The sequence below is a fragment of the Rhinoraja longicauda genome, chromosome 33 (assembly GCF_053455715.1).
Source record: "Rhinoraja longicauda isolate Sanriku21f chromosome 33, sRhiLon1.1, whole genome shotgun sequence".
In the NCBI taxonomy this organism is placed as follows: Eukaryota; Metazoa; Chordata; class Chondrichthyes; order Rajiformes; family Arhynchobatidae; genus Rhinoraja; species Rhinoraja longicauda.
In genome coordinates this window covers 23,138,154-23,163,315 of record NC_135985.1, presented here as the reverse complement: position 1 = coordinate 23,163,315, position 25,162 = coordinate 23,138,154, and the positions used below count along the sequence as shown (strand labels likewise).

Sequence of the window (25,162 nt, the reverse complement as noted above, 5' to 3'; positions counted from 1 at the left end):
AGAAAGTTAGTCGGCGCCATTGTTGCAGAACAAATATTAATGAATGTCAAAGACGTTCTGTAAGGCAGGGAGAATTAGATGTTGGCTGCTTTAAGACATCATCTCATCGGCAACATTGGGAGATAGAAGAGGAGGGGTACAGAATAGAAACAGGCCCTTCGGCCCATCGAGTCCGCACCGACCATCGATCAACAGCTCACACCAGTTCTGCTTTCTCGTCCACTCCCTGCACGCTCGGGGCAGTTTACAGAGGCCAATTAACCCACAAACCTGCACGTCTTGTGGGGAGCGGGAGGAACCCAGAGCACTCGGAGGAAACCCACACAGTCACAAGGAGAACATGCTATCTCCACACAGACAGCACCCGAGGTCGGTCGGTCGGTCAAACCCGGGTCTCCGGGGCTGTGAGGCGGCAGCTCTACCGGATGTGTCAGAGTTCTGAGATCCTCAGAAGCAAGATTTCAGGGAACCAAAGATAAGGTTGATTTTATAATTAGATTTCTTGAAAAAGGGCCTGCAGTTTCATAAGGGAACTGAAAATTTCCCAATGCATCAGTCACCAGTCATCTGCAACCTGCTGATTAATTTGTTAGCAACATTGTTCGCTGGAGGACTAAGATTAGGAACGTCTCAGAATTAAGCAAGAACACCCACTGAGGGTCAATCAGGGCAGGTTTGGTATGTTCCATTTAACAAGATAGACCTGGGGTTTAATGCTGGACCATGAGCCCTGTGGACAGGGCTGATGAAAGAACATTACACTAGGTGTATCTATTCTGGATGTGCATGTTTGGAAGTCTATCAGCAGGACATGGACAGCACCAAACTGAGATGAGGAGAAACTTCTTCACTCAGAGGGTGGTTAGTCTGTGGAATTCGCTACCTCAGGGAGCTGTGGAAGCAGGAACGTTAAATAAATTTAAAACAGAAATAGATTGTTTTTTAATAGACAAGGGAATTAGGGGTTACGGGGAGCGGGCAGGGAAGTGGACATGAGCTATGGTTAGTATAGTAAGACCTGAGTAATCTCCTGGACATGTTTTGAACGCCTAGCTTGGGGTCGGAGAGGAATTTCCCGGATTTTTTTCCCAAATTGGCCTGGGTTTTTATCCGGTTTTTCGCCTCTCCCAGGAGATCACACGGTTCTTTTGGGTGGGAAGAAGGGCGATAGTGGGAAGGGGGTTGGGGTAGGATCAGCCATGATCGTATTGAATGGCGGAGCGGGCTCGAGGGGCCGGTTGGCCTACTCCTGCTCCTATTTTCTTGTGTTCTTGTGTTCATTGTCATTTTGCGATGTTGAAGGCATTTACCAGCTTCCTTTCATTGTTATTGAAACTATTTCAGTCTGAAGAAGAGTCTCGACCCGAAACGTCGCCCATTCCTTCTCTCCTGAGATGCTGCCTGACCTGCTGAGTTACTCCAGCATTTTGTGAATAGAAACTATTTAATATATCGTTTAAATGGTTTACAAAATTCAGCATGAGGAATAACACAGAACGGCACAGCACAGGAACAGGCCATTCAGCCCACAATATCTGTGCTGAACACAATGCCAAGACCATCTCTTATCTGCCTGCACCTGATCCACATCCATCTATTCGCTGTATATCCGTGTGCCTTTAATGCCACTATCGTTTCTGCCTCCACCAACTGCCCCAGCCAGCACATTCAAGACTCGCCACCTTCTATGTAAAAAGACGCACCACACATCTCCTTTGAAGTTTCCTCCTCTCACCTTAAAGCTATGCCCTCTAGTATTTGATATTCCCACCCTGGGAGAAAACTTCTGACTGTCCACCTGACCTATGCCTGCCATAATTTAATATACTTCCATCGTATCTCCCTTCAACCTCCACTGTTCCAGAGAAAACATTCCAAGTCTGTCTAACATGGGGTGAAAGCAGGAACGAGCTACTGATTTTGGCGGGACCTTCCATCTCCTGCGCGAGTCGGGAGCCTCGGTTGCCTTGGCAGAAGTCGAACTATCTGTCCGTGGGAGAAGCATGGGGGAAGAGAGAAGACATTTTTGCCTTCCATCACAGTGAAGGGGTGTCTGGAGGAGTCACTGTGATGGATGTTTGTGTTAGAATTGTGTGTCTTGTGTCTTTTACTCTGTACTGTTGTGGCTGCGTGGCAAATGATTTCCGTTCAATTCATTTTGAATGACAATAAAGGTAATTCAGATTCAGATTCAGATGATCAGCTATGATCATATTGAATGGCGGTGGTGGCTCGAAGGGCTACTTCTGCACCTATTTTCTCTATTTCTAACCTCTCCCTGTAGCTAGACTTGGCATCAATGCCCCTGACTGACGAGGGCAAGCAGACCACACGCCTCCTTTATCACTCTGTCTACTTGTGTTGCCACTTTCAGAGAGTTATGGACTTGGGCCCCGAGATCCCTCTGCACATTAATGCTGTTGAGGGTCATGCCATTAATTGTATATTGTCCCCTCACATTCAATACACCACACTGCTCGGATTAAACTCCATCTGCCATTTCTCTGCCCATTTCTGCAGCTGGTCCCTATCCTGCTGTACACTTTGACAACCTTCCTCACAATCCACCCCCCCTCCACCCCCCCCCCCCAGCAATCCTGGTGCCCTCTGCAGAGTAACTACTCAACCCGTCTATGTTTACATCCGAGATCAATACACACACGCGCACACACACACACACACACACACACACACACACACACACACACACACACACACACACACTAACTAATGATGTGAGCGAGTTACAGGGAGGGGGATGCTGAGTGACTCAATAGTGAGCAGAGGGGAAGCAATGGGGAGAATGTGCAGACTGCACAAAGAACAACATCCGAGGTCAGGATCGAACCTGAATCTCTGGTGCTGTGAGACCAGCCGCTCTACCAGCTGTGCCACTGTGCCGCCCTTAACTCTGCTCCTCTCTTCATCTATATCATCTGACCTGGTGTGACTCCAGCGTCTTCTGTTTCTATCCCAAGTTTAGTTTAGTTTAGAGATACAGCGCGGAAACAGGCCCTTCGGCCCATCGGGTCCGCGCCGACCAGCGATCCCCGCACACTAACACTATCCTACACCCACTATGGACAATTTTCACATTTATACCAAGCCAATTTATCTACAAACCTGCACGTCTTTGGAGTGTGGGAGGAAACCGAAGATCTCGGAGAAAACCCACGTAGGTCACGGGGAGAACGTACAAACTCCGTACAGACAGTGCCCGTAGTCAGGATCGAACCCGGCGCTGCATTCGCTGTAAGGCGGTAACTCTACCACTGCGACACCTTTAGTTAAAACATCCACTCATTGCAAGGTTTAATACAAACCTGTTCTTGGTTTTCGTGAGCTATTTTGATTCAAATGTTCCTGTCTGATGCCCATTGACTGCACGGAATATCATGCAGAAGCTCCCTCTGGTGGCTGAGTATCTGCACGGCAGGCAGGACGTGCCTCACCAGCTCTTGGCTTAGTCTGCAGTAGCTCAGCTTGGGGAAGACAGGTAAATGAGCTCACCGGGGTAATGTCAGCTTCGAGATACAGCGTGGAAACAGGCCCTTCGGCCCACCAAGTCCACGCTGACCATCGATCACCCATGCACTAGTTCTCTGTTCTGCACACCTGGGACAATTTATAGATGCCAATTAACTATAAACCACAGTTTGCAGCCCAGTGGTATGAACATCGACTTCTCCAACTTTAGATAGTTCCTATGTCCCTCCTTTCCCCTCCTCCTTCCCAGTTCTCCCTCTATCTTCCTGTCTCCACCTATATCCTTCCTTTGCCCCGCCCCCCTGACATCAGTCTGAATAAGGGTCTCGACCCGAAACGTCACCCATTCCTTCTCTCCCGAGATGCTGCCTGACCTGCTGAGTTACTCCAGCATTTTGTGAATAAATCGATTTGTACCAGCATCTGCAGTTATTTTCTTAAACTATAAACCTAAAGTTTGTATGTTCTCCCCGTGACCTGCATGGGTTTTCTCCGGGTGCTCCGGTTTCCTCCCACACTCCAAAGACGTCCAGGTTTGTTGGTTAATTGGCTTTGGTAAAGATTGTAAATTGTCCCTAGTGTATGTAGGGTGGTGTTAATGTGCGGGGATCACTGGTCGGTACGGATTCGATGGGCGAAGGGTCTGTTTCCGCGTTGTATCTCTAAACTGAACTAAACTAAACTAAACATCAGTGACCCTTTCTCCTCGCTGTTGGCAGGGGCCAGTCAGCTGCTACAACAACTCTGATTTCTGTCTGAAGTGGGCAACACCTCACTCAACGACCTATATTCCTTCCTCTGGCTTCACTTTTCGTGCCTCTACTATTCTTATTGCCTCCTCTTACAGGTTTTGCCTTTTCATCCCTGGCCTTTGTCCAGCCATTTGCCTATCACCAATAAACCCTCGCACCTGTATCCACCCATCACTCGCCAGACTTTGTCCCACCCATACCTCTTTCTCAGCTTCCCCCACCCGCACCGCACCGCAATTGGTCTGAAGAAGGGTCTCGACAAAAAAAGTTACCTATCCACGTTCTCCAGAGATGCTCCCTGACCCGCTGAGTTACTCCAGCACTTTGTGCATTTTTACAGTATAAACCCTCCACTATGCATTCACAAGACTTTCCAGAAATTTCTTATTCAGATACTAAATATATCACAGACTAAAGAAAATGTGCCGCTCGCTGGAATGTGCCATTTGTTTTGGCCGACCTCTCAGTCTGTTGCAACAGAGTCATAGAGTCATAGCTTGGAAACAGCCCCCTTTGGCCCAACTTGACCATACCGACCAAGATGCCCCATCTACACCAGTCCCACCTGCCCGCATTTGGCCCATATCCCTCTAAACCGTTCCTATCCATGTACCAGTCCAGGTGCCTTGTAAATGCTGTTATAGTTCCTGCCTCAACTACCTCCTCTGGCAGCTCGCTCCATACACCCACCGCCCTCTGAGTGAAAAAGATGCTCCTCAGGTTCCTACTAAATCTTTCCCCTCTCATCTTAAACCAATGGTCCTTGCTCCTTGATTCCCCTACTCTGGGTAAAAGACTCTGGGCATTCACCCTATCCATTCCCTTCATGATTTAATACAGCAGGCAGTGAAGAAAGCCAATGGAATGTTGGCCTTCATAACAAGAGGAGTTGAGTATAGGAGCAAAGAGGTCCTTCTACAGTTGTACCGGGCCCTGGTGAGACCGCACCTGGAGTACTGTGTGCAGTTTTGGTCTCCAAATTTGAGGAAGGATATTCTTGCTATGGAGGGCGTGCAGCGTAGGTTCACTAGGTTAATTCCCGGAATGGCGGGACTGTCGTATGTTGAAAGGCTGGAGCGATTGGGCTTGTATACACTGGAATTTAGAAGGATGAGGGGGGATCTTATTGAAACATATAAGATAATTAGGGGATTGGACACATTAGAGAGTGGGGCGGAGAGGGAAAGATAGATCAGCCTTGATTGAACGGCGGAAGAGACTTGATGGGCCTAATTTTGCTCCTTTCACATGAATACGGTTCACTGCCACCTGAACAGGTAGTCAGAGGGTTAGAAGGGAAACCATGAGATGCCCAATGACCACTGAAAGAGGGATTGATGCGTCGAAGGTGAACTTGCACCTCCCTTTCAAATCGTACATCTACATAAGAAGGCTTTATGCAGTATCCTGAGCCCAGAAGGGGCATGGCAAGACCGACTGCAAAATAAATATTTGACGGAGCTACTGTCAGCACCGTTTCCGCACCTTGGTGCCCGGAGTCCAGACTCAGAGCGCTGGGGAAGAGAGGAACCATGCAGGCGGACAGAGAGAGTTGGCATCACAGGAATCTAAATAAATACTTCTGTGTACTTTGTGTTTTTCCAGCTGTTTTAGGTGAAAAATTCCATTAAATCCTGATTCAGTTTTGGTCTCTTTTTAAATACTGGCCCTTTATGCAATTTGTTTATTGTTCGAAGCTCTGGCCAGGAGCAGAAAATAAGAATTTAATGGTAAATGGATAGCATTTAACAGGGAATAAGGAACAGAGTGGTTCATTCAAACCTGCAAAGTCTAACAGTGACTCAATGCTGCTTCTTGCTAATACACTGGATGTGAAGTCGACTCTATCTGTAGCCCTCTGCATCTTTTCTCCGCACCTTCCCCACCTCAGCTGAGTTGCACCCATGACTCCATCAGGAAAAGGTTTCGAGGGAGATACAAGGAACTGCAGATGCTGGAATCGTGAGCGAAGCACAAAGTGGTGGAGGAACTCAGCAGGTCACGCAGCATCTGTGGAGGGAATGGATGGGTCGAGATTTCGGGTCGAGACCCTTCTTCGGACTGATTCTAAGAATGCGCATTTGAAAACAGAAAACGAGTTCCAACGCAAAATGTCGCCGATCCATTCCCTCCACGGATGCTGCCTGACCCGCTGAGTTTCTCCAGCGCGTACGTAGCGTTGTGCTCGAGGAGTGGCTCAAACACAGGCAAGTGGGATTCTCTCAGGTAGACCACTTGGCCGGCATGGACAAGTTGGGCAGCAGGGTACGTTTCCGTGCCGTATGACTTTACGACGCTGGGATTCATCGTTAAATACATTTGCCTGCTGGTGGTCCTTGGAGAATGATAAGCAAACTTGTATCCATCAAACAGGACACCCCACGCTCCCTCAAAGGGCACTGGGGCCAATTTGGGGAACCAAAACACCATGGTGGTTGTCATGACCTAACTTGACATAAGCCAAGAATGGGGTGTGGGGTGGTTTGCCCTGGTGCTTCAGAGGTACACCATTGATAGGTTTATGCTGAGAACAGGGCATTAATGTGGATGGATGGTTGATGTCTAGTGTGGACTCGATGGGCTGTTCTTTTTATAGACAATAGACAATAGGTGCAGGAGTAGGCCATTCGGCCCTTCGAGCCAGCACCGCCATTCAATGTGATCATGGCTGATCATTCTCAATCAGTACCCCGTTCCTGCCTTCTCTCCATACCCCCTGACTCCGCTATCATTAGGAGCTCTATCTAGCTCTCTCTTGAATGCATTCAGAGACTTGGCCTCTGCTGCCTTCTGAGGCAGTGAATTCCACAGATTTACAACTCTCTGACTGAAAAAGTTTTTCCTCATCTCAGTTCTAAATGGCGTACCCCTTATTCTTAAACTGTGGCCCCTGGTTCTGGACTCCCCCAACATTGGGAACATGTTTCCTGCCTCTAACGTGTCCAACCCCTTAATAATCTTATCTCTCTATCTCCCCGTGACATGTTGTAGGATAGAGAGAGAATATATCATCGTGCTAATGTGCAAGAAAGAACTGCAGATGCTGGTTTAATCCAAAAGATAGACACAAAAAAGCTGGAGTAACTCAGCGGGTAAGACAGCATCTCTGGAGGAAAAGAACAGGTGACGTTTCGGGTCGAGACCCTTCTTCAGACTGCGAGTCGGGGGTGTGGGAGACAACAGACGTAGACGGTGACATAGAGAGATACAGAACAATTGAATGAAAGATATGCTAAAAAAAGTAATGAGGATGAAGGAAAAAGTGCATTGTTATCTGTGGGCTGGGCGAAAACAAGTTACAGACAATGAGACTAAGAAAAATGACTTTGGAAGTTGTACAATGATGTGGGGGGAGGGGGGGGGGGGGGGGGGAGCAGAGAGAGAGAGTTTTGAAAGGGTTACTTGAAATTAGAGAAATCAATATTCATACCACTGGGTTGTAAGGTGCCCAAGCAAAATATGAGGTGCTGTTCCTCCAATTTGCGTTGGGCCTCATTCTGACAATGGAGGAGGCCCAGGACAGAAAGGTCAGTTTGGCAATGGGAGGGAAACTGTTCACAACTTGAATCAGAAGGTCTTTCCGTGACCGTTGTGGTTTGAGTGCTTGTAAACTGGAAACCTGAAGCAGTCCAGTGCAGCTGCTAAATACCTCTCGATGTACCAAAGGCTCCGGGCAACACTTTCACGCCAACATCATTGATTTCCCCCCGTGATAACATCTAAAGGCGGCACGGTAGCGCAGCGGTAGAGTTGCTGCTTTACAGCGAATGCAGCGCCGGAGACTCAGGTTCGATCCTGACTACGGGTGCTGCACTGTAAGGAGTTTGTACGTTCTCCCCGTGACCTGCGTGGGTTTTCTCCGAGATCTTCGGTTTCCTCCCACACTCCAAAGACGTACAGGTATGTAGGTTAATTGGCTGGGTAAATGTAAAAAAATTGTCCCTAGTGGGTGTAGGATAGTGTTAATGTACGGGGATCGCTGGGCGGCACGGACTTGGAGGGCCGAAAAGGCCTGTTTCCGGCTGTATATATATGATATGATATGATAAAGCAAAATTTATCTGACACCACTATCAGGATTCTCTTCTGCCAAAGATAGGCACAAAGTGCTGGAGTAACTCAGCGGGTCAGGCTGCATCTCTGGAGAAATTAGTGAGGTGACTTTTTTGGGTTGGGACCCTTCTTCAGACCTGTTTGAACGTCACCTATTCCTCCTATCCAGAGATGCTGCCTGACCCGCTGAGTTACTCCAGCACTTTGTGTCTATCTTTCAGAGACATGGACAGTGATATTGTATGGGGAGATATAGAACAAATATCAAACACAACCCATCCCACACCCCAGACTGTCTGAAGAAGAGTCTCGACCTGAAACGTCACCTACTCCTTCACTCCAGAGATGCTGTCTGACCCGCTGAGTTACTCTAGTATTGTGTCTATCAGAACCTTTTCTATCCATTGATTTTGTAATTAATTTAGCAAAAAACCTTAATTAAAAAGTGCTGGAAATTAATATTTGCAAATAAAATAAATAGCGAATAAAGTTAACACCCACAATAGTGATCACAAACCTGCCAGATTATTGTAAACAAATTGCTTCACCTCTTCTCACCTCTGTGTGCACTGCCTCTCAATTTAGACTATACTTTAGACTTTAGAGATACGGAAAGAAGCCCTTCGGCCCACTGAGTCCGTGCTGACCGGTGATCTAACACGAACACTATCCTACACTGTTCCACCCGTACGCCTTTGGAGTGTGGGAGAAAACCTGACCACCCGGAGAAAACCCACGCGGTCACGGGGAGATCGTACAAACTCAGGACAGACAGCACCCGTCGTCAGGATCGAACCCGGGTCTCTGGTGCTGTAGGGCAGCAACTCTACCGCTGCGCCACCGTGACGCCCCAAATGTGTGCTGATATGACTGATGGTTAGATTTCACGCAATTGAGGTTGTGTCTTACCAATAAAATCCATATCCTGACAGTGAATAACTTTACTATACATATCTGCAACAGCTGAATTACTTTGATGAGTGAAATGAAACACGGCTTATCTGGTGTATTGATACGTAAGCTTTATTAATATCATAGTTATTGGTTCCCATAGGAAAGAGAGGCCACAGCATGGGTCGACTTCCGCGTCTAGTTTGAGCGTGACAAACTGGGGCTTGAAACTGGTGTCTGAAATTTAAATAAGGGCAATAACAGTGACGTGGGGAGAGCATTGGTGATGTGGACTGGGAACATAGACCAGTGTGTTGGACACAGGCTGATTCCTGGTATTCAGCGGTAGAGTTGTGGCCTCACAGTGGCAGAGACCCGGGTTCAATCCTGACTACAGGCGCTGTCTTTATGAAGCTTGCACGTTCTCCCCGTGACCACGTGAGTTTTCTCCCGGCGCTCCGGTTTCCTCCCACACTCCCAAGATGTTCAGGTTTGTAGGTTAATTGGTGAAAAGAATTGTAAATTGTCCCCAGTGTGTAGGGTAGTGCTCGTGTATGGGGTGAGCGCTGGTGGGCATGGACTCGGTGGGCCGAAGGGCCTGTTTCCACACTGTATCTCTAAAGTCCAAAGTCTAAATCAGCAGTGGTAGATGTTTAAAGAGCTTTTATATATTTCAGTAAAGGTATATTGCATGAGGAAATGTTCCGAAATGTCATCTATCCATGTTCTCCAGAGCTGCTGCCTGACCTGCTGAGTTACTCCAGCACTTTGTGTCTATTTTTGTAGGACAGTCCAGCACAGTAACAGGCCCGATTAGTTTAACAGGCACAATGTCCATGTTAAACTAATCTCATCTGCCTGCACATGATCCATATCCCTCCATATCCAAATGCCTTTTAAACGCCTCTATCATATCTGCCTTCACAACCATCTCTGGCGACTAATTCTAGTCGCCCACCACACTCCTGACCCACTCATCTATATACTAAAACTCTCGTTTGTTTGTTTGTTTGTTCCTGAACTACAGCCAAAAGGGTACACGATAGCGCGACAATTTTAGGCCCACTTTACTCACCGTCGTCCCTTTGGTGCTAATGAAAGAAGTTTCATTGAAATCGGTGTTATATTTTTAAAGTCATTCACATTTTAAAGTTTAAATCTCTCCTAGGGAGGGAGGGGAGAGGGGGTGGACGCAGGGGGGGATTGAGGGAGGGGGAGGAGGGAGGATAAGGGGAGTTGAGGGGGATGGAGTGGGGGGAGGGGAGGGGGGAGAGGCGGGGAGAGGGGAAAGGGGGGGAGGGGGGGAGGGGAGGAGAGGGTGCTGCACCAATGCAGGAGAGGTTTGGGCCCAACGGGTTCACTCGGTGTAGTCTCCTTTAAACTTTGCCCCTCTCACCTTAAAGCTATTCCGTCCAGTCTTTCACATCTCCGTGAGAAACAAGGATTATTTGTGAAGATCAATGAAGAACTGGAACATTTTTGGGAACCAGAAAAAAATGACCAAAAATGTTGAAAAGAAGACGAGAGATGAAACAAACAAACAACACAAAAACAGAGGAGCTTCCAAAGTGAACTAAATGTGGATTCCTTAGAGGTTGAGAATGGGGAATTAGAAATGAGAAACAGTGAGATGGAAATCCAAAATAATATATTTTCCATTAGCCTTCCCCATAGTAAACATCAATAATTGATAATTGACTGGGTACATAGTGGGAAGAACTTTAAGCCAACTCCATCATAAGAAAAAGGCATGGATAGAGTGGTTTTGGAGAGAATGTTTCCACTAGGGGGACCAGAGGCCAAAGCCTCAGAATGTAAGCTCCTACCTAAAAAAAGATGAGGTGGAATTTCTTTAGTCAGAGGGTGGTGAATCTGTGGAACTCATTGCCACAGAAGGTTGTGGAGGCCAAGTCAATGGATATTTTTAAGGTGGAGATTAACACCTTAAAGATGAGCCATGATCTCACTGGAGGGTGGGAGGCACAGAAAGACTGACTGACTCTCACTGTTTAGTTTAGAGATACAGCACAGGAAAAGGCCCTTTAGCCCACCGAGTCCGTTCCGACCAGCGATCCCCGCACACTAGCACTATCCTACACACTAAGGACAACTTACAGTTACCACTTTTAAATTACCACACCCGAAACGTCAGCCATTCCTTCTCTCCTGAGGTGCTGCCTGACCCGCTGAGTTACTCCAGCATTTTGTGTCTACCTTCGATTTGTACCAGCATCTGCAGTTATTTTCCTACTCTAAATGAATCTAAACCTCCTGCCTCACCTCCATCCAGCGACCCCACCAGTCCTTCCATCTGAGACATGCACCTCCTCCAAACTCTACTGCATCTGGTGAGTTGGTTTTCCTACAAGACACCTCTCCCCCATTCCCCCTCTGGTCTCAAGGCTTCCTGCTCAGCCTTTGAGAACCCTCAACCCTGGTCACTCCTTGTTCCACCAGTCTCCTTGACGTTAAAGGGCTTGTTAGTGGACATCCCCTTTAAGATATGGGACTGGCCTTTCTGCTCATGTTACTGCCCTAACAATGAATTAAACAGTTAGACAGGTACATGGATGGGACAGGTTTGGAGGGATATGGGCCATACGCAGGCCGTTTTGGGCAAGTTGGGCCGAAGGGCCTGTTTCCACGCTGTATCACGCTATGACTGCATGGCAGATGCAGTTTAATGTGGATAAGTGTGAGGTTATCCACTTTGGTGGTACGAATAGGAAGGCAGAGTATTATCTGAATGGTGTCAAGTTAGGAACAGGGGACGTACAACAAGATCTGGGTGTCCTAGTGCATCAGTCACTGAAAGGAAGCATGCAGGTACAGCAGGCAGTGAAGAAAGCCAATAGAATGTTGACCTTCATAACAAGAAGAGTTGAGTATAGGAGCAAAGAGGTCCTTCTGCAGTTGTCCAGGGCCCTAGTGAGACCGCACCTGGAGTACTTTGTGCAGTTTTGGTCTCCAAATTTGCGGAAGGATATTCTTGCTATTGAGGGCGTGCAGCGTAGGTTTACTAGGTTAATTCCCGGAATGGCGGGACTGTCATATGTTGAAAGACTGGAGCGACTCGGCTTGTATACACTGGAATTTAGAAGGATGAGAGGAGATCTTATCGAAACGTACAAGATTATTAAGGGGTTGGACACGTTAGAGGCAGGAAACATGTTCCCAATGTTGGGGGAGTGCAGAACAAGCGGTCACAGTCTAAGAATAAGGGGTAGGCCATTTAGAACTGAGATGAGGAAAAACTTTTTCAGTCAGAGAGTTGTGAATCTATGGAATTCTCTGCCCCAGAAGGCAGTGGAGGCCAATTCTCTGAATGCATTCAAGAGAGAGCCAGATAGAGCTCTTAAGGATAGCGGAGTCAGGGGGTATGGGGAGAAAGCAGGACGGGGTACTGATTGAGAATGATCAGCCATGATCACATTGAATGGCGGTGCTGGCTCGAAGGGCCGAATGGCCTCCTCCTGCACCTATTGTCTATTGTCTATTGATAAGCGTTTGTCGGCACTGGGCCTGTACTCGCTGGAGTTTAGAAGAATGAGGGGGGCCTCATTGAAACGTACGGAATAGTGAAAGGCTTGGATAGAGTGGATGTGGAGAGGATGCTTCCACTAGGAGACTTTAATTGGTACATGTGACAATAAATTGAATCTTGAATCTTGAGCATCTAAGACTAGATGTCATAGCCTCAGAATTAAAGGACGTTCCATTAGGAAAGAGATGAGGAGGAATTTCTTTGTTGAATCTGTGGAATTCTTTGCCATAGAAGGCTGTGGAGGTCGTCAATGGATATTTTTAAAGCAGAGATAGATAGATTCTTGGTTAGTACGGGTGTCAGGGGTAATGGGGAGAAGATAGGAGAATGGGATTAGAAGAGAGAGATAGATCAACCATGATTGAATGGCGGAGTAGACATGATGGGCCGAATGGACTAATTCTGCTCATGTCACTTATGACCTTATGACTGACTCTATGACTAGGCAGCTAACGCCAGCCAGGCGACCGACTCCTCGTAATGAACGTGGGCCATTCTCCACTCACGATCACGCCACCTGATTCCGGCGGCTATTGAATTTGGCTCTCGGGATGCTTTTCCTTCAGAGAAAAGCATCTAGAAATGCAAAAATCCTGAGTGGCATTTGCTAAAAATATGAATCTGATTACTTTATTCCAGTTTATTCAAAGGCTCCTGTGAATCAAAGACTGTCACTGAACGCCAAAACTTGTTGGAAATTTATTATTCTCCGGGGGTATTTTCAAAATTAAATTCAAGATGGGAACTGGGGCTATGAGGGTATTTCTGGGACAGGCGGCCCTGTGGCGCAGCGGTAGTGTGGCTGCCTTACAGCGCCAGAGTCCAGGGGTTCGATCCTGACTATCGGTACTGTCTGTATGGAGTTTGTACGTTCTCCCCGTGGCTGTAAGGGTTTACCCCGGGTATATCGGTTTCCGCCCACACTCGAAAGACTTAAAAGCTAATTGGCCTGGTATAATAGTCCCTAGTGGAATTCTCTGCCTCAGAAGGCAGTGGAGGCCAATTCTCTGAATGCTTTCAAGAGAGAGCTAGATAGAGCTCTTAAGGTTAGCCGAGACAGGGAGTATGGGGAGAAGGCAGGAACTGGGTACTGATTGAGAATGATCAGCCATGATCATATTGAATGGTGGTGCTGGCTCAAAGGGCCAAATGGCCTCCTCCTGCACCTATTGTCTATAGTGTGTGTAAGATAGTGCAAGTGTGCAGGAATCGTCGGTCGGCGCGGACTCAATGGGCCGAAGGGCCTGTTTCCATGATGTATCCCTAAACTAAACAGACTTTTGGTCTACCTTTCCAGGAGGCAGTGGATCAGCTTAGGAAGCTTAGTTCCTGCATATGATGACCTCAGCCAAGTCGTTTAGTCTAGACCCATAAGAAAATAACTGCAGATGCTGGTACAAATCAAAGGTATTTATTCACAAAATGCTGGAGTAACTCAGCAGGTCAGGCAGCATCTCAGGAGAGAAGGAATGGGTGACGTTTCGGGTCGAGACCCTTCTTCAGACTGATGTCAGGGGGGCGGGACAAAGGAAGGATATAGGTGGAGACAGGAAGATAGAGGGAGATCTGGGAAGGAGGAGGGGAAGAGAGGGACAGAGGAACTATCTAAAGTTGGAGAAGTGGATGTTCATACCACTGGGCTGCAAGCTGCCCAGCGAAATATGAGGTGCTGTTCCTCCAATTTCTATAGTCTAGTCTAGAAATACATCCGCCAACATTAACAATTTGGACATGGGAACATTACAATCACAATGTTTGGACAGGTACATGGATAGGATAGTATTAAGGAGTTATGGGCCAAACGCAGGCAGGTGGTACTAGTGTAGATGGGGCATGTTGGTTGGTGCAGGCAAGTTGAGTCGAAGGGCCTAGTTTCCACACTGTATGACTCTGACTTTAACCGAGTGCATGCACAGTTAAATGGAGGATTCATGATTCAATGAGGAACAGAGACACGACAGGACAATAAAATATTGAATATCAGACCTGCCTCAATGGAAGGATAGATTTGATACCATTATATTTCCTTCGATTTTACTTCAGGATAATCGAAAATGCATCACAGCCCATTAACTAATCATTTGTTTACTATTTTTAAATAGTGCTTAATATTCTGTGGACAATCCCAGGGTAAACCATCCCAACTTTTTGTGAAATGGACGATAAGGTGAGAAAATCTTTTGATCAGCTAACAATGGAACTGTCAACCATTGCAAAAGGACTGCTGGGGACCCTGGATGGAGGTCACTCTGTCTCCAGGTACTTTCCCCAGCCACCACAGGAGATGTACCACCTGCCCTTGATACCACCTCCGTCATCTCCATCCAGGGCCTACCAAGAGACCTTCCAGCAGAGACAGAGGCTCACATGCACCTCCGTCAACCTCATCTACTGCATTCAGGGGTTCCCGATGCGGCCTGCTATACAATGGCGAGACCAGGCCTAGACTCGCCGACCATTTCGCTGAACGCTTGCTCATTCCAAGGCCTACTGGATCTCCTGGTTGCTTAAGCCACTTTAACCTCCCTTCCCATTCTGGCCTTCATGTCCTGGACCTCCTCCATTGCCTGAGTGAGGCCACATGCGAATTGGAGGAACACTTGGGCAGCTTGCAAACCAGTGGTATGAACATTGAAGTCTCTAATTTTAGCTAACTTCTACAAACAACCCCCCCCCCCCTCCCCCCTTCTCCACGAAACGTTGGTTAACTAGTTCCATAGTTCACAACTTTGTTTAGTTTAGTTTAGAGATACAGTGCGAAAATAGGCTCTTTTGGCCCACCGGGTCCGCGCCGACCAGCGATCCCCGCACACTAACACTATCTTACACACATTAGGGATCATTTTTTTTTACATTTACCAAGCCAATTAACCTACATACCTGTTCGTCTTTGGAGTGTGGGAGGAAACCGAAGATTTCGGAGAAAACCCACGCAGGTCACGGGGAGAACGTACAAACTCCGTACAGACAGCACCCATGGTCATGATCGAATGTGCCGAAAGCCTTCTTGACCACCCTGTCTACCTGTGGTGCCACCTCCAGGGAACTATGTATCTGCACTCCTAGATCCCTCTGCTGTACAACACTATCCAGAGCCCTGCCATTCAGTGTGTAGGTCCTGCCCCGGTTTGACTTCCCAAAATGCAATAACTTGTACTTATCTGTATTAAACCCCATGAACCATTCCTCATCCTACTGCCCAACTGGTCAAGATCCTGCTGCGATGGTAGTTGGGGTGATGTGAAGGACACTACTACAATGTACCTTGTGCAAATTGTAATGCAAGTGTGGATTGAACCCACACTACATTGAGACACTGCCTAGAGATAGATGAGAGCTTGGTAACGGCAGAGTGCTCTTGAGTGACCATGATGTGAAAGGTGAAAGCTGCAGTCGTTAAGTTCTAATTTACTTCTGAGGGCTTGTCACCATTACCTACATGTCTGACCGTTTTGTGTCTGTTATGGTCTAAATCCCACTTCTAATTAGACGATGCCTGACCCTCTGAGCTCCTTCAGTGGTTAGACTTTACTCTAAAGCATAATTCTACATTTTATTCCACCTAATCATGTTACTATTCACCACTTGTATGTTAAAGAACAATTAGATCATTTGAAGGTAGACACAAAATGCTGGAGTAACTCAGCGGGTCAGGCAGCATCTCAGGAGAGAAGGAATGGGTGGCGTTTCGGGTCGAGACCCTTCTTCAGACTGATGTCAGGGGACGGGGATGGGGGGACGGGGAGAGGAGAGGGGAGGCAGGGAGGAGAGGGTGCTGCTGGAGAGGTTTGGGCCCAACGGGTCCACTTGGTCTGGTAGCATTTAGAGGCAGACACACCTATGTCATAGAGTCATCGAGTGACACAGTGTGGAAACAGGCCCTTCAACAATACCGCTTTGCACTCACATAACATTCACAAATATATGTCATCTACTTTAAAATATCTCTTTAGTAGATACAAAACGGGCATTAATGTTGGCTTTTTGACCAAGGAGTGATGACCAACTGCTTTTTGAAATAATGATATTAGACCTTTAAGTTCCACCTGACAGGGGAGGCTAGCCCTTGGTTTGTCATATCCATTTGATGTATAGTGTAGTACTGAAAATGGCACAATAATATGAGAAGGCGAACATATTCCAAGAAAACGGATATCAAAGGCAAGGTCGGAATCAAGGTTGGAATCCAACAGTAGACTACATTTCAAGATCCAGTCTAACAACTTAGTGCATTTCCAAGAGAATACCGTCTTGTCAAATGTACCACCCCTCAAATAAAATGTTGAACTGACAATGAAAGATATGGGGTCGTAGAGTCACACTGCAGAGAAACTGGCACTCCAGTTCATGTGACCAAGCTGACCATCACGCCTCACCTCTACTATCCCACTTCCCAGCACAGTCTCGAGCTAACTGTGCCTTAACCCAAAGAAAAACTCCAAGCAAATTATGACCAGAAATTTCCTCAAAGATACTCCCGCTCTGTGTTGGAGAATTCCTCCAAAATTATGCAATGACACGGAGCAAATGCAATTCTAACAGCGATACCTTCCGAGGAATCTACTCCACATCTAGTGGCAGTTAGTTAGCTTGCAATGGTGAGATTTGAATCTATTTCCTAGTGACACTTTTTAAATAAAAACTAATCTTAGTTTATAATTTTTTTTATCAGGTATGAATTCAACTTAATGACTCTTGTGCTGACATCCTAGGCATGAGTACTCCTGCGGTCAGTTGTAAGAATGGAGATTGTTTCTCTTGCCCAGTAACTAGTTCTACTTTAAGCTTTGCAGATAACTTGTGTCAAGGGATGTCAGCATGCTGCCCATCCTCAATTCAATCCAGTCGCAATGTTCAATCTATCCATTAAATACATAGACACCCATTTGTCTAATTCCACCCATTCTAATTGTATTGCATCTATACGTTGGTTGTTTGATCAATTGATTGATTGACGGACCAACTGATTTATTGATTGACTGATTGATTGGTTGATTGATTGATTGATCATCCGATTGATTGATTGGTTGATTGATTGATTGATCATCCGATTGATTGATTGGTTGATTGATTGATTGAAAGGTCCAGCATGGAAATAAGCCCTCAGCCCACCGAGTCCATGCCAACCATCTGTTCACCAGTTCTATTTTTTTCCATTTTTACATCCACGACCTTCACAAAAAAACCATTTACAGAGGCCAATTTTCCAAGAAATCCAATAGTTTTTGGAATGTGGAATGAAACCGGAGCACCTGGAGGAAACCCACACAGTCGGAGGGAGAACATGCAAACTCCACACATGCAGCACCCGAGGTGAGGATTAAACCTGGGTCTTTGGAGATGTTTAGCAACAACTCTACTCGCTGTGTGGTGTGTCATCCACATGCAACGATATCTCATATAAGTCACGATTTGACAGACAAACTCATAACTCGAACAAGACCAGTGCTGACACAGGTGTTTCCGCAGATTATCAATAGAAACTCTGGCTAATTCTTCAAATTTCCTTAGCCTGCATTGCTTAGATCAATATCAGTCCTTAATTTCATTTAAGACCCAATATTAATAATAAATTAAATTCACACTTTGTACAATTATCGTTTGCACAGTGGAATTTACCTGTAGGGGCTTGTCCCAAAATTACATATGACCTGATCCTACGACAGTCCATATCAGTGTCAAGTCAACTATTCAACAGTCTGGAAGAAAAATCCCATTAACAGGAACAAATGAGATTTAGAATAGTTTTCATTGTACAGTTTGGAAGGCTAAATAAAACCCGACTCCAGTGTGTGTTTCTTTGCAAGAAGTGTCCTGGGTTTAAACTTTGACTTTGAGAATTATGAAATGTCAACCAGTCTCTTGCCCGGAGTAGGGGAATCGTGGACCAGAGGACATGGGTTTAAGTGAAGGGGAAAAGATTTAATAGGGATATGAGGGGTAATTTTTTCACACAAAGGGTGGTGGTGGGTGTATGGAACGAACTGCCGGAGGAGTTAGTTGAGGCTGGGACTATCGCAACATTTAAGAAACTGTTAGACAGATACATGGATAGGACGGGTTTGGAGTGATATGGGCCAAGTGCAGGCAGGTGGTAGCTGGGACATGTTGGACGGTGTGGGCATTGAGTTGAAGGGTCTGTTTCCATGCTGTATGACACTAGGACTCTGAAACCTCAAACAGTAGTAATTTGAGCAGAGGTTTAGTTTAGAGATACAGCATTGAAACAGACCTTTCGGCCCATCGACTCCACGCTGACCAACAATCACAACCGTTCACACAAGTTCCATACTATCCCATTTTCTTATCCATTCCATACATGCTGGGAGTAATTTTACAGCGGCCAATTAATTTAGTTTAGCTTACTCTCACATGTACCAAGATACAGTGAAAAGCTTTTGTTGCATGCTAACCAGTCAGTGGAAAGACTTAACATGATTACAGTCAAACCATCCACAGTGTACAGATGCATGATACAAACTACAAATGCACATCTTTGGGATGTGGCAGGAAACCAGAGCATCTGTTGGAAACCCACACGGTCACAGGGAGAACGTGAAAACTCCACACAGACAGCCCCCAAGTTCAGGATCGAGTCGGGATCTCAGGAGTGCTGAGGCAGTAGTACTATCACCTGCACCTGCCGATAAGTCTTCCCAAGCTAACCCGAGTGTCATCTTCAGACAGACAAAGACGTACATGTTGGTAGGTTCATTGGCTTGGGTTTGTATACTTGGTATCTTGGTATAAGTGTAAATTGTCCCATGTATATGCAGGCTTGTGCAAATGTGCGGGGATTGTTGGTCGGTGCGGACTCGGTGGGCTGAAGGGCCTGTTTCTGTGCTGTATCTCTAAACTAAACTAAACAAAAAAACCTTTCCTAGTGTTCAGGAAATTTTATATTCATTTCCTGAATTTTGTCATACATGCAAATTGTTATTTCAAACATTAATATCTAAACTTCCATGGCATTAATCACCTTGGTTGGTTATGGTGACGATGAACTGTGCATATGGGTTGGAGTTTACTATCTAAATTCACTGGCACAATAATTTCAGAAGGCACTGCATGGTAGTGCAATGGTAGAGTTGCTGCCATCATCTGACCACTCCCTCCCAAGATGTTGCCTGACTCATTGAATTCCTCCAGCATTTTGTATTTTGCTCAAGATTCCAGCATCTGCAGTGTCTGATGTCTTCATATCACTGGGAAACTTCTGCAAAAAGGAAACATGGTCTACTTTGCTTGGAACTTAATTGACCTTCGGGGGCTTGACTGGGTGGATGTTCAGATGCCCTGGTGAGTGAGTCAGGTACAAAGGTATTCTCAGGTATAATGTGATCTCATAAAGGTATAATGGGACAGTTAATCTAAGCCAAAGATTCAGTCTGAAGAAGGGTCTCGACCCGAAACGCCACCCATTCCTTCTCTCCTGAGATGCTGCCTGACCTGCTGAGTTACTCCAGCATTTTGTGAATAAATACCTCTAGTATCTTTGATCAAAGCTGAGACGTGGAAGGATAGGATAGATTTAGAAGGATACGGGCCAAATGCAGGCTGGTGGGACGTGTGTAGACGGGGCATGTTGGTCGGATTGAGCAAGTTGGGCTGAAGGGCCTGTTTCTATGCCATATGAGCTATGACTCTAGAATTCTTTCCCTTAGAAGCCTGCGCATCTTTGGAATTCTCTATCTCTAAGGGCAGTAGATGTATAATCTTTCAAGAATATTGACGGCTGAGGTAGTTCCTGTACCTTTAGGGGAATCAAAAGCGATGGAGATTGAGCCAAACAATTGGAGTTGATGTCAAGATGACATCAATGTCCTTTTCATTGAGTACCAGAGTAACCCTGGGCCTGAGCGATCTACCTCGGCTCCCGTTTTGCAACTGCGCTGTGGTGGCAGTGGTTCTCAGACACATTTTGCACACTCTTTATATCTCTTATCCTGACAGGGGTGTCTGAAAAACGTGAAGGAAACAGTCATGAAGGCCGTTGGAAAGAAGTAAACAATTGGAAAAGCTTGAGTCTTTTCAGCGATGGCAAATGGGCGTGAGGGAATCGGTCCCACCTCCTCACTTTACTCTCCACTACAGAGGGACCATATACAGTACGTAGGAGACGTATGTCTAATGCTCAGTGGGAGAGACCAAGGGCAAATGTGAACCTGACATGCTTGTTCGTACAGAGACTAACTGACCCCTAGGCTGAAATAATTCCCCCATCACACCTCATTTGAGCCATAAGCAGACGTTGGCCAAACTTGGATTCTTTTCTCTGGAGCGTCTGAAGCTGAGGGGAGACCTGATGGAAGTTTATCAAATTATGAAAGGCACAAAGAGGTCAGAACCTTTTTCCCAGGCTGGAAATGTCAAAGGCTTGAGGGCCTAGCTCCAGGCTGAATGGGGCAAAGTTGGAAGGAGATGTGTGGGTTTTGTTTACACAGGTGGTGGTGGTGGTGGGTGCTTAAATCTAGCTGCCAGGGGTGGTGGTGGAGGCAGATACCATTGTGGCCTTTAACAGACGTTTAGGTATGGAACATGTGCAGGCAGATGAGATTAGCTTAGCTTGTCATGACATTCGGCACAGACGTCATGGGCCCAAGAGCCTGTTCCTGTGCTATCCTGTTCAATGTTCTAAAACGGTCTTCTTAGCAGGAAGCAGAGGACAGTGTTTGGTAGAGATGATGACCTGGATCTTGTATTGAAAGTTAGGCTGTTTGTCAGGGCAAATGTCACAAAATATGGGAGTCCTTCCCCCTGGTGTCTTCTCTTTCCTAGCTCTTGCCTGGCTGTTATGGTCCATTGATGGACTTCACGTGGAGTCCAGCCCGTTAACAATGTCACAGTGGTAGAGAGACCCCTTGGCAAACTAGCCCTATATTAAGCTGGGCACCGGTCTCTCATGAGGATGGCAGTGAAAGGCAGCTAGAAGACTCATTATGTTGCTTTTCAACCAACGGAGATTTGCTAAATACTTTAATCGAGGGACATGGATCAAACATGAGCAAATGAGACCAGTGTTGATGGGCAACTTGGTCGGCATGGACGAGTTGAGGCAAAGAGTCTGTTTCCATGCTGAATGATTTTAAATGTTCTAGACTTTTTATTCCGAATGGCACACTGCTAACTTCTGATCCTGACCATCAACATTCTTGCAGGGTTTGACAGCTGGCTAAGCCATGGGCTTTAGCCCGAGGGTGGTGAATCTGTGGGATTTGTTGCCCGCAGAAACGCGTGGAGCCCAAGTCAATGGATATTTTTAAAGCAGAGATAGATAGAGTCTGGATTAGTACGGGAGTCAGGGGTTATGGGGAGAAGGCAGGAGAATGGGGTGGAGAGGGAAAGATTGATCAGCCATGATTGAATGGCGGAGTAGACCCGATGGGCCGAATGGCCTAATTCTGCTCCTATCGCTTATTACATTATGACCTTAAGATGTATCTGGTTGTTGAAGATCTGTTTCAACTGTGAGCGAGTTTAGCTCCGCTCCTTCCTTCTCCCGTTCCATCTCTGTGCACTGGTGCGTACCTGCAGGGGTGGAAGCTTTGCTCATGGCCAGGAAGCTGCCCTTGGCAAATCCACAATCCTGGACACACCGTGCCGGCAGCAACGTGTGTGGCGGAAAGCTGCCGGCATGAAGTTCCAGCGGATGTTTACGGCAATGGTTAGAGCTAGGGTTTTCAAAGCGACTCTGAACTGTTTTTGTAAGTTATGCTTTCGTTTACAGTAATTGGGCCACTGTTCCTTCATGCATGGCAGATCAGATTTAGACTCGCGATACAGCGACTGATGTTTTCTGCGATCCCTTTGTAGTTTTTACCCGCTCTGTCCTTATGTATTGGCCTTATGGGGTCCATTATTTAGACTAATTATACTGCAGATCTTTAAGTCAACGAGATTAGTTTTGGACCAACATTGGTTCCCCTCCATTGAAAAACCTCTGAATGAATCAGGCAGCCACATCCAATCCATGTGTCCTAATGCAAGTGATGCTGAGGAAGAACAAGGACTGAATCCCCAACGATTTAAAGCTTTACTCTAAGTCGCTTGTAGTTCAGATTTGCAATTAGCAACCACATCCTTTCAAACTTCTAAAGTGACTTAATTTTTTTTTTTACATTGACGATGTTTAATGTGAATACGTGGAAAGTACTTTTTTCCTCCTTTGCTTTTAGAGTCAGATTTTTTTGTCCAGTCATATGAAAATAAGATTAATTTCATGGCAATCATTGGCATATACCAGAAGGGATTTGGCACTTTCGAGCATGCAAGGTTTTGCAAATCAAACTTGATTTAAAACAGAGACGCAAGTAACTGCAGATTCTGGTTTACAAAATAAGACACAAAGTGTTACTCAGAGGTTCAGGCAGCACCTCTGGAGAACAAGGATAGGTGATGTTTCGAGTTGGGAGGCATTTTCAGACCAGTCTAGAACACAGGGCATGGAAGAACTTTTGCTATCCATGTTCTTCAGAGATGTTGCCTGACCTGTTGATTTAAATCAGCGGGATGTAGAAACATAGAAAGAAACATAAAAGCATTGAAAGTAGGTGCAAGAGTAGGCCATTCGACCCTTCGAGCCAGCACCGCCATTCATTATGATCATGGCCGATCATCCAGAATCAGTACCCCGTTCCTGTTTTTTCCCCACATCCCTTGATTCCGTTAGCACTAAGAACGATATCGAACTCTCTCTTGAAGACATCAATACATGTGGAGGAAACTGGAGCACTCAGAGGAAACGCAACATGGTCACAGGGAAAAACTCAAACTCCACACGGGGAACACCCGAGGTCAGGATCGAACCTGGGTCTCTGGCGCATGAGGCAGCTCTACCAGCTGCTCCACTGGGCTGCCCCCGTATTGGCAAGTCCTATATTGACAAGGATTATTTATGGAAATAAATTCAAAAATACAACATTCCAATTGAATCAGAAAAAACGTGAAGGGAATTTTAGGTTTCCCAACCAATCCATTTAGGTCTCTTAGGATCAGGTGTGGCCCTTCTAAAACTCAAAGTGCCTCCCTTTCCAGATTAGACTCAAAAGGTTTCTGCCATGTAACTCTCTTAGTTGTTGAGTAAAGTGTCATATAAATGCATGTTTAGTTAAGTCTTTGGCCCACCGAGTCCGCGCCGACCAGCAATCTCCGCACATTATCACTACCCTACACACACTAGGCACAATTTTACATTTACGTTTATACCAAGTCAATTATCCTACAAACCTGTACGTCTTTTGAGTGTAGGAGGAAACGAAAGATCTTGGAGAAAACCCACACGGGTCACGGAGAGAAAGTACAAACTCTGTACAAACGGCATGCGTTGTTTGGATCAAACTCGAGTCTCTGGCGCTGTAAGGCAGCAACTCTACGGCTGCACAACCCTTGTTGTTATTCTATTAGTTAGGGCTGTCAGAGCAAGAAATAAAAATAAACCTGCAGTTCTCCTGGTCAGTGGTGGGAGTGAGGGGCTATCCTGCTGGAAGTGGAGGCAGGAACTGTTTATTTGTCTGTAAACTCCCTGTGTGTAGACTAGTACACATAAGGGTTCTTCCAGGTTCTTCATGGCCTTCTTACAGCACATGGAAAGACACCCCAGCAGAAGTGAGGCCTCTCAGGTTTGAGGGCGGCACATTGGCGCAGCAGTAGAGTGGCTGCTTTACAGCGCTGGAGATGTGGGTTTGATCCTGACTATGGATACTGTCTGTACGGAGTTTGTACGTTCTGCCTGTGACCACGTGGGTTTTCTCCGGGTGCTCTGGTTTCCTCCTACACTCCAAAGACGTACAGGTTTAAAGGTTAATTGGCCTCTGTAAATTATCCCTTGTGTGTAGGATAGAACTAGTGCACAGGTGATTTCTGGTCGGCATGGACTTGGTGGGCCGAAGGGCCTGTTTATGCGCTGTGTCTAAAACTAAAACTAAAAACTCAAGAAACGAGGGAAAGAAAGACAACAAAACATGCAGACATAGAAGAAATGAGAGGGTGCACAATAGTGTGAGGATATTTCCACGATGGTATAAGGCAACATGATATGGACAAGGTGCCTATCCATGTTCTCTAAATGCCACCTGACCCGCTGAGTTACTCCAGCACTTTGTGTCCTTTTGTGTAAACCAGCATCTGCAGTTCCTTGTTTCTACATTTCAACAAGATGTTAATGTTGGGTGACGTTGAATTCACTACTTATGCTCTTCTCTGACCTTCCTGAACTTGTCAACGTATCCAACTCTCTTCTCTTTTAATAGACATAAAACTTAAAACTCAATCATGTCTTGTGGATGTTTCACCTGATGAGAATCAGTGTAAAGTTTTGTTTTACTGCTGTTATACTGCGTGCACAGTTTATATGTGAAAGGCAAATGCAAGTACAAATACAAATACACAAACACAAGTTATTATTGTTGCTCAGCATCATCAAGGTCTAATTTCAGTT

General features: G+C 46.1%; 1 protein-coding gene across 3 annotated transcripts in view; it reads right to left on the bottom strand.

Moving 5' to 3' along the window:
- LOC144608968 (aggrecan core protein-like) overlaps positions 1–25,162 on the bottom strand; it is a 101,450-nt gene that overhangs the window by 65,742 nt on the left and 10,546 nt on the right. The gene's annotated exons all lie outside the window — the stretch shown is intronic.